Here is an 8,071-nt window from a genome sequence, read left to right as displayed (position 1 = left end):
GGGGAAGTTATAGTTTCAGATTCAAATTCAAGCAGAAAAATGGATTGACTAAAAAGCTGTAGTTTCTGAAGAGAAAATGGATGCATCATATAAACACTGTGAATTCAGAGAATAAACATTTCCTTTTTTACATTATTTTGATCTGATTCTAATTAGTCTAATATTTGCAGACAATGTTAATATCCAGGTTTTGTAGAAGGAAGAGTGATATTACTGAACTAATGGAGTGTCTTTTTGGAAATTCACAGAAAACTATAAATTCATGCATACACACAAAGACAAGAAAGATATTTCTCTTTACAGAGACAAGAAAGAATGCTTCTGGTTATTATGTTTTATAGGTCTTCATTCTATTCAGGTTCAAATATTGAAAAAGTACTAAAAATAAAATCTAAACTCTGACCACTGAATTATCAGGAGACTTCTTTGAGGGGAAAAAAAAAAAAAAGCTTTCTAGACAATCTGTGGTTTTGTTGTTTTTTTCTTTTCTATTACAATATTTAATATGGTTGTAGGATTGGTGGCTGGGGTATATCTAGAGTATACGTACAACACAAGAGACTTCAGTAAATTACTTCATATTGTTTCACAGCAACTGATTTGAAAAAAGCCCCAAATAATCAAAATTGGTTTGGCCTGTAACACTAGCTCATGAGCTCCAAACTGGCTACAAGACAAAGCCTACTGATGAATGGATGCATACTGAATTGCAGGGAGAAGGCCAGTAGTTATTTTTGTGGGGGCTGTACTTACTCATGCCAGGGCTGGATGTGGTTTTTCATCGTTTCTTCAGTCTTTTAAGATAACAACGACCCAACAAGCATAATAAATCCTGGTCCTTTTTTTGTTGAAAATTTCCTGAATCATAAAGGCACCTTCACAGTTGGGGTGGGTTTGGCAGTCTCAACAGAGTATAGGAAGGAAAATGAAACTGCTTCCTCAGCTCAGAGTCAGTCCTTCCAGGTTAGGGCTACAGACAAGGCGTGATGACTGGGTGGCGAGGAGGTCTGCAGTTTTATTCCTGTTGATAGCAGCTTGACTCAGAGACAGCAAACTGGCTTGCAGTACTTTTGCACCTTGGACATTTCCTTATAGTTGTTTCCTCTCTGTTTCATGAGGTTACGTAGGGAAGGGTAGGATTCAAACACCTGAGTTAGCTATTTACCTGTAAGTGTCTACGCAAGCGTCTTGGTAAGTGATGGCTATCTAGGCAAGGCAGTCAAGAAAAAAGCTCAGTTCACCCTGAAGTAAATTCTGGGGTTTTTTCACCACTGAGTCCGTCCTCACTGTAACTGGAGTATAGACACTGTAGACATCATCATCTGTGTTTAGATGTTGTCCTCTGCGAACTGGATCCCAACCCTGTTTTCTTAGATGCTGTTGTGAAACACAAAAAAAATGCTTGGCAGAAATACTTTAGTCTGACAAATATGCACTATTCCTAGACTGGCACTTGGCTGTCCTTTTCTGGAGCATAGCCTGGAGAGCCATATTCACAGCCTATGTGATTAACGTACAGGCCTTACTATTGATAGCATTACAGACAATATTTCAGAGCTGTGGGACTCCCTGCTCTGAAGCTGAGAGCCTCTCAACTCTATCCGTAGCTTGGCTGTCATAGAAAGTGAGATACTGTGCATCCAAATGCATCACTGAAACACTCGAGGGTTAGAAATAAACATTAAGTCATCTGTAGTTCACTATCACTAAAGGCTACAGACATCCTATTCCCAAAACCAAGGCCAAAAGAGAACTAGGATTTGGAGAAAAATTGCAAGTTCTGATGTATGGTCAGAACAATCCCCCCACTATAAATGACAAATGCGATTTACAGGATTAGATTGTGTTCTACTCTTTGCCAGCAAGTATGGCAAAATCATATGCAGCTGAGCTCTTTTGCATAAATAACACCAATCAGCCACCAAAACTAAGCACTGATTGGTCCTAAGTGTAGGTGAACTATGCAACTATCTCATCACATATCGAACCAGGTGCAAAATAAACACCTATTTCATTGCTCTCCTTGTCTCCTCTTCAATTTACTCCAAGATAAGAATTCTTGAAAAATATTTGTCAAAACTTTTGAAACTCATCCGTGTTCTTTCTGGCAATAGATGACAAACTTTGTTATTTCACATTAGGAAAAATCTGATTAGAAAGCAGGTTTCTTCACTGAATCCTGAAGAAACTAGTACAAGATGCCAAAAGCCCTTCAGCTCCAGTCCCATCTCAGGCTTCCAGTTCCCCACTAGTAAGTAGTAAGAATCAAGTTTAAACAAGACGTTAAATCAACAATCAGAGTCCAGCCTCAGGCACAGAACAGAGATTACATTAGTGGTATTAAACTGTGACCTACTTGCAAGATCCTGGCCACAGTAAGAACCTCCTCAAAGTATTGCTGTCTGTGCTACTTTTAACACAGTGACTTACAAAATATATCTGACTTGCCTTTGCAACACAGGGAAAATAGATGGGTTTATTCTGAACACAAATATTGCAGGTGGTGACCTGCTGTTCCCCTTTCAAGGTATTCTGGGTGACCCCTTAAAAAGGGATTGTATTATTTCAGCAATAGTAGTTGATCTAAGTAACATTTTCTCTTCTTACAGTCCCGTGTAACAAATATCCTTACATCATTACAATCATACTATTACAGCACCTTACTACTTCATGGTCATTCGGCATTTGTGTACTATTCCTGTTTCTCTTCAATATCTCTATGAGATACGTACCAGATATTGAAGAGATAACAGGAGTGCTGAAAGAAATAATCTAGAGCATGTATTTCAATGACGTTACCCATATAGTTCACTCTCATCTGATTAAATTACAACTATATTTACAGAGTTATAAATTGGATGTTAGGCTGTGGTTTAATGAAATGGGATGAAGGAGGCAGCTTAAGCACTTTGTGCTGTTTTTCGCACCCTACAAAACATCTGCTGAACTTTCACGACACAGCACCTACAAGAAGCCCATTGCCTGTTGGGCAGCAGTTCCAACCCCAGTGTTTATATGCCGGAAAATCTTTTGAGCTGGTGTTACATCACACTCTTGCCAGAAAGAAGAGGTCCCACTCCCTTTGCCTATACCCCTTCTCACACTTCATTTTGTGCCAGCTCTAACAACCTACTGAATTTGTATGTCCATGTAACTCATTAAAACAGAGGACATAAAACACTGTGCAAAACCCAGGTAATTTTCTGCCAGGCTAATGAAGTAAATCGAGACAGTAAAGGATTTCAAAGTGCTCTAGAGGCACGACAGGGAGAAAGCAGGACGTGCCGGCTTTCAGCAGTAGGGCGATGAGGAGGGGGAAGGCAGGGAAGGAGGAAGGAGGGAAAAGGCAAAAAAAGGGAGGAAGTGAAACCTCTTCCTTTTGGCAGCAGCAACCTATTGCTTCTGGTCCACCGTCTGGAAGTGCAGTCTTATATAATAAGGAGAGGGCTCAAAATACTAAGCAGACTCTGCTCTGACAGGAAAATACTAAAAATTTGAATAGCCCTTTACATACCCACCACTGCTTCTTGCTACGAAGTTCTACCTCAGGTAATGATTTCCCTGGAGAAGGGCACGAAGTCCCTGATGTTCTCTGAAGACTTTGATGACTGGTACTGACTTTATGAGCCCCTCTGTTTATCTTTTCACTTAACGAGAAGTGCGCAAAGGCAGTTGTATAGAATCTGAAGACAAACATTGCAATTATCCACCCATCCAGTAAAAACTGAACATATATGCAATATAAAGTGCAATCAACTGTTTTGATAGGATACATAGATATTTCTTGATGGTTTGGAACCGCAATAAGGGAAATGCTTAATAAACATTGCGCTTTACTCGAAAATGAATGCCCAAAAGATGTTTCTGGCACAGAAAACTGTGTGCAATATTAAGCCAATGGCACCACTGTTAATGGCTACTAGCAAGTTATACACATCTCTTGTCTCTGATTTCTTCACTGTAGGGTTTGGTTTTGTTTTCCTCCCTGCCATAAGTAATAATACTGCCTTAATTTCTGCAGTTAAAAAGGTAAAGGCTGCTTCTAAGCCTGATTTGGGGTGTTTTTGTTTAATTTTACTTATCAAGACAAAATTGTACTTAAAGGATTGGAAAGATGCAAGATTTATTAACTGCAGTTTCAGAATTTCTGAGGAAAATCACAAATGCCTATTATTGTTAAGTTAATGATAGGCAGTAAATACAACTTTTGAAGACTCTATTGCATCTTGGATGAAGAACCTCACAGTTTTTGCAATAAAAATAAAAATGAATTATTATACATCTGCTCTTCCCTATGAAAGTCACAAAGACATAACAATAACTGGTTAACATTTCCTTGTTTAAGAGAGATACCAGACATAAAAATAGAAATTGGGATGATAAAGGCTTATTGAAAAAGAAAATACTGTTATGAAGAATGTGTTCTCTTAATGGCTAACATTCATATACTTCAGATAAAATTTCAGTATAATTGTAAGAAAAAACCTGTATAGTAATTGTACGAAATGAAACATCCATTTCTGAAAGTCAGTGGTATATCAGACAGCAAAATGTACCCAGAGTCTGTTTCCATGTAATGCCAGCAGTCCTGTATAAGGGAGATCAGTAAAGCAAATTTTCTCTGAAAACAAATTAGATAAATCTGAGGCCTCACTACCATGGAATTAGGTGGTATTAATTTGCAACCTTTTATGAGTGTAAGTATGAGAGATTTTGGGAAGTAAACAAAAAATGCAAATAGCATGAGAAGTCATATTTGCTTGATTCCAATTAGAATAACAAGTGAAACAGAATTGTATAGCTATCAACAATAAAAAAACAGCATGTCATGCTGAAATGTCATCTTGTTTAAAGTAAACCTCTAAACTAGTCACACTACAAGTAATCATTGAGATAGACTTACATGAGACAAATTTCTCAGCTATTCATCATAACAAATCATTAAAGTTTGTTTGTTTTTTTGTTTTGTTTTGTTTTTTTTTAATTTGATGTTGATCCACTCTGGCATATAGCATTAAACAAGTTTTAATCAGTTTTGTTTAGGGTAGGTAGCAGTAGCTACATTTTGTGAGTGTTCTTTTTTAACCACTGTGTCACAGCCATCCTGATTTCTAGACCTCAACTAGTCGAAAGTAGAAAATAGATACCAGGGTAGCTAGAAAGGGGACAATTGGGAAAAAGCAGACCTTTAATACCTTGGAAACTTTAAAGTTAAAATGTCACTTGGAGATCTTCAAGGTCAGATTTTCATTAGCCCTAGCAAGATTAGGGTTCTGTATCATAATTTGGCACTTAACACTTCAGTTCTACCTTGACCTTCTTCAGATGCAGGTTTCAGTTTTGAGACATTCACAAATATTCTGAGGAGTGATTTATTTTTTTTATTGATAAAAGTTGTGTCAAAAAGTCTGTGTATGCCCAATAGGAAAAAATCCTTGTTCTGAGACAGTTTCCTCGCTGACAGATGCTTTTGAAGGCTGTCAGTTGGCCATTCCCTAATCCACTCATTGTGGGTTGTACTGATATTTCATAGTGGTCATTATTAAATCAGCTCAGCTTTCTTAACGGTAGATTACAGATTGGTCTCTGAACCATCTGTGACTGTGTGTGTGTATATACAAGCTGGTGGATGCCTATTTAGAATCAAGGCAGTAAATTGATGATGGTTCAGAAAAGAAGAGGAGCTTGAAAAAGAGCGTGGCTTCTACATGTCTGGAAAAAAAATGGTTGTTTTTTGTGTTGCATCTCAGCCAGCCTGTGGTTCATGTTGCATCAGCACTGCAATCGAGCATCAGTGCTGCAAGACCTGCAGAAAGCTTAAAAAATTGTCAGGATTCCCTCCAGAATTTTCTCTTTCTGAATGGGATTATACTAACTGCACTTAACTTAGAACTCTCTGCTATAAACAACCAACAAGTTTTATTATATCAGTGTGATAAATTTTCAGATTAAAATTCTCAGCCTTTAGGGGAAAAAAGCCCCACAGCCAGCAGCAATTCTTTTATACATATTTGTTGCTAATATGGGGAGAACAGAATACTGTTTGAATTTCAAGGACTTCTTGTGCCTCAACTATTTGATTAAGAGCCTAGTTTTCATAATAGGAAAACTACTTTATTCACACTTCTTCATCTCTCCTACTTTCTTGAGAAGTTGGTGCTTCAAAAGAAGGATTTTATGATGACAATAATAAAAAAAGTCCTCCCACTTTATATTGTGTAAAAATTATATCCTTTCCATCTGTAACTTACTTTTAAAAACAGTTTTGCCTTCGAATTTTCCATAAAAAGAGTTTTTTAAAAGACTGGTATTAGTAAGATATTTGGTTATATAAAAGTTTTAATATGTGAGATTTCACAAATTTTGACATATTTTTCTAATTCTAGTGAAATATAACTCAAAGCCATTTGTTTTAAAGCAATAAATGTATTCATTTTTCCTCAGTGATAAATGTACAAAAGACTCTTAAAAGTAACATAGGCTTAAAATTTAGAGTTACTTATTATGGGATTTAATGTGGAATGCAATGTGGAGGTAAACAGCTAACATTTCCTGTCTTCTAGAGAAAATGATAAATAAGTGACATAACTATGATTTTCACTGGTGACGTAAAAGATAATGTGTGTGTTTAAATACTATTTTTTAAACAAAATGGAAGACGATATGGCACATGGAATTACAGGATTAGTCAAAAGTACTTTCTTTCCTCTATTTTTACTATTTCATTGCTGATTTTTTTTTTGCCAGGCGGATTTTTTTCTTTACTTGCTAAAGTTCTTATGCTATATTGACCAGACTAGTTTAATGAGATTTTTATTTGTCAGCTGCATTTTTTTCAAGGACCAAGACTTTCAAGCTTCAAAGGCATCAGATATGTGAAGGCAGTGAAATTTTGGATGTAAATGACATCTGCAATGTCCAGAAACCTTATTCTACAGCTGAAGGCATTTATTATGAATGATGGCCCATTCTGCCTAAATTCAGCTGCATTGACCACAAAGTGAAACAGCATACCCATCTCAGCTATGAAAACATTGTCTTCCCTTCCTTCAGAATTGGATCAGATGTTGCCAAACAGGTGCCTCTGGGTGCCTTTGTTCAGTAAATTTAAGTTCTTATTCAGTATCTCTCTCAGCATTTTTTTTTCTGAAGCAAATTTGTAAGACTTTTCTAGCTCAGGAGAAATTTCCTTGCAGTTGCTGAAACTTCCTTGTTTCACACATTCTCAGCATGTTTCTGACTTCCTGCATGAATGCATGCACTGGCTGCTGGTGGCTTCATCCCATGAATCAATTTACGGAAGCTGGATATTTCCTGAAAAAAAAATTGATTGTGCATTCCACTATCTCTGGTTCAGCCTCCTGAGCCAGAGGACTTGCTAAAATTCAAACTGCCTTTTTACTCTCAGCTCAAGCCTTATGTTTGCAACCCTGAGGTGTGCTGGCCATGGGAACCACAATGTGATTTCTGCCTCTCCTACCTCTGACACGGAGCACACAGGTTCATGCCCGATTTTCACAGGAGGTGAAGAAAAACCTCTGAAGGTTTCCTGTGTTCTTAAAAATTTGTCCCAGTTTTGTTTCTCTACAAATTGCAAGCAACTTGCTTCCGTATTTTCAATATACAATTATTTCAAATGAGCCGCCTCTGAGTACAAATCTCTGGTCAGAAGGAGACCTATTTCCATCTCCTCCAGCATTGATACTACAAGTTATAAGGAAACTGTATTAAGTTTATCTTTAAAGAACTCCAGACAGGGATTAGAAGGATTTTTTTTTTCTTTCTCCCTGTGAAGTTCATTATACTTTTCAGGAACCATGGTTCTTTCACTTTTTTCAGGAAGAGACAGACCACCTCTATTACTCACTAGTTATCAATAATTTGAAATGTAAATGTGATGAGATGTGATTATGTAAATTCAGTTAACTCTTTCATGTTGAAGTGGAGCTCAGAATAAAAGATTAACACATTGAAATGGAAAACTAGAGCAGAGAGTTACAAATGTAAGGAAAGTGATGAGTATAAGAAACTGGCTGATGTTTTGTTCCCAGCTCGATGCAGCAAAGTTACG

This window comes from Chroicocephalus ridibundus, chromosome 5, assembly GCF_963924245.1.
Source record: "Chroicocephalus ridibundus chromosome 5, bChrRid1.1, whole genome shotgun sequence".
NCBI classification, from domain to species: Eukaryota; Metazoa; Chordata; class Aves; order Charadriiformes; family Laridae; genus Chroicocephalus; species Chroicocephalus ridibundus.
The sequence above is the reverse complement of the archived record's forward strand: the minus strand, read 5'-3'. Positions refer to the sequence as shown.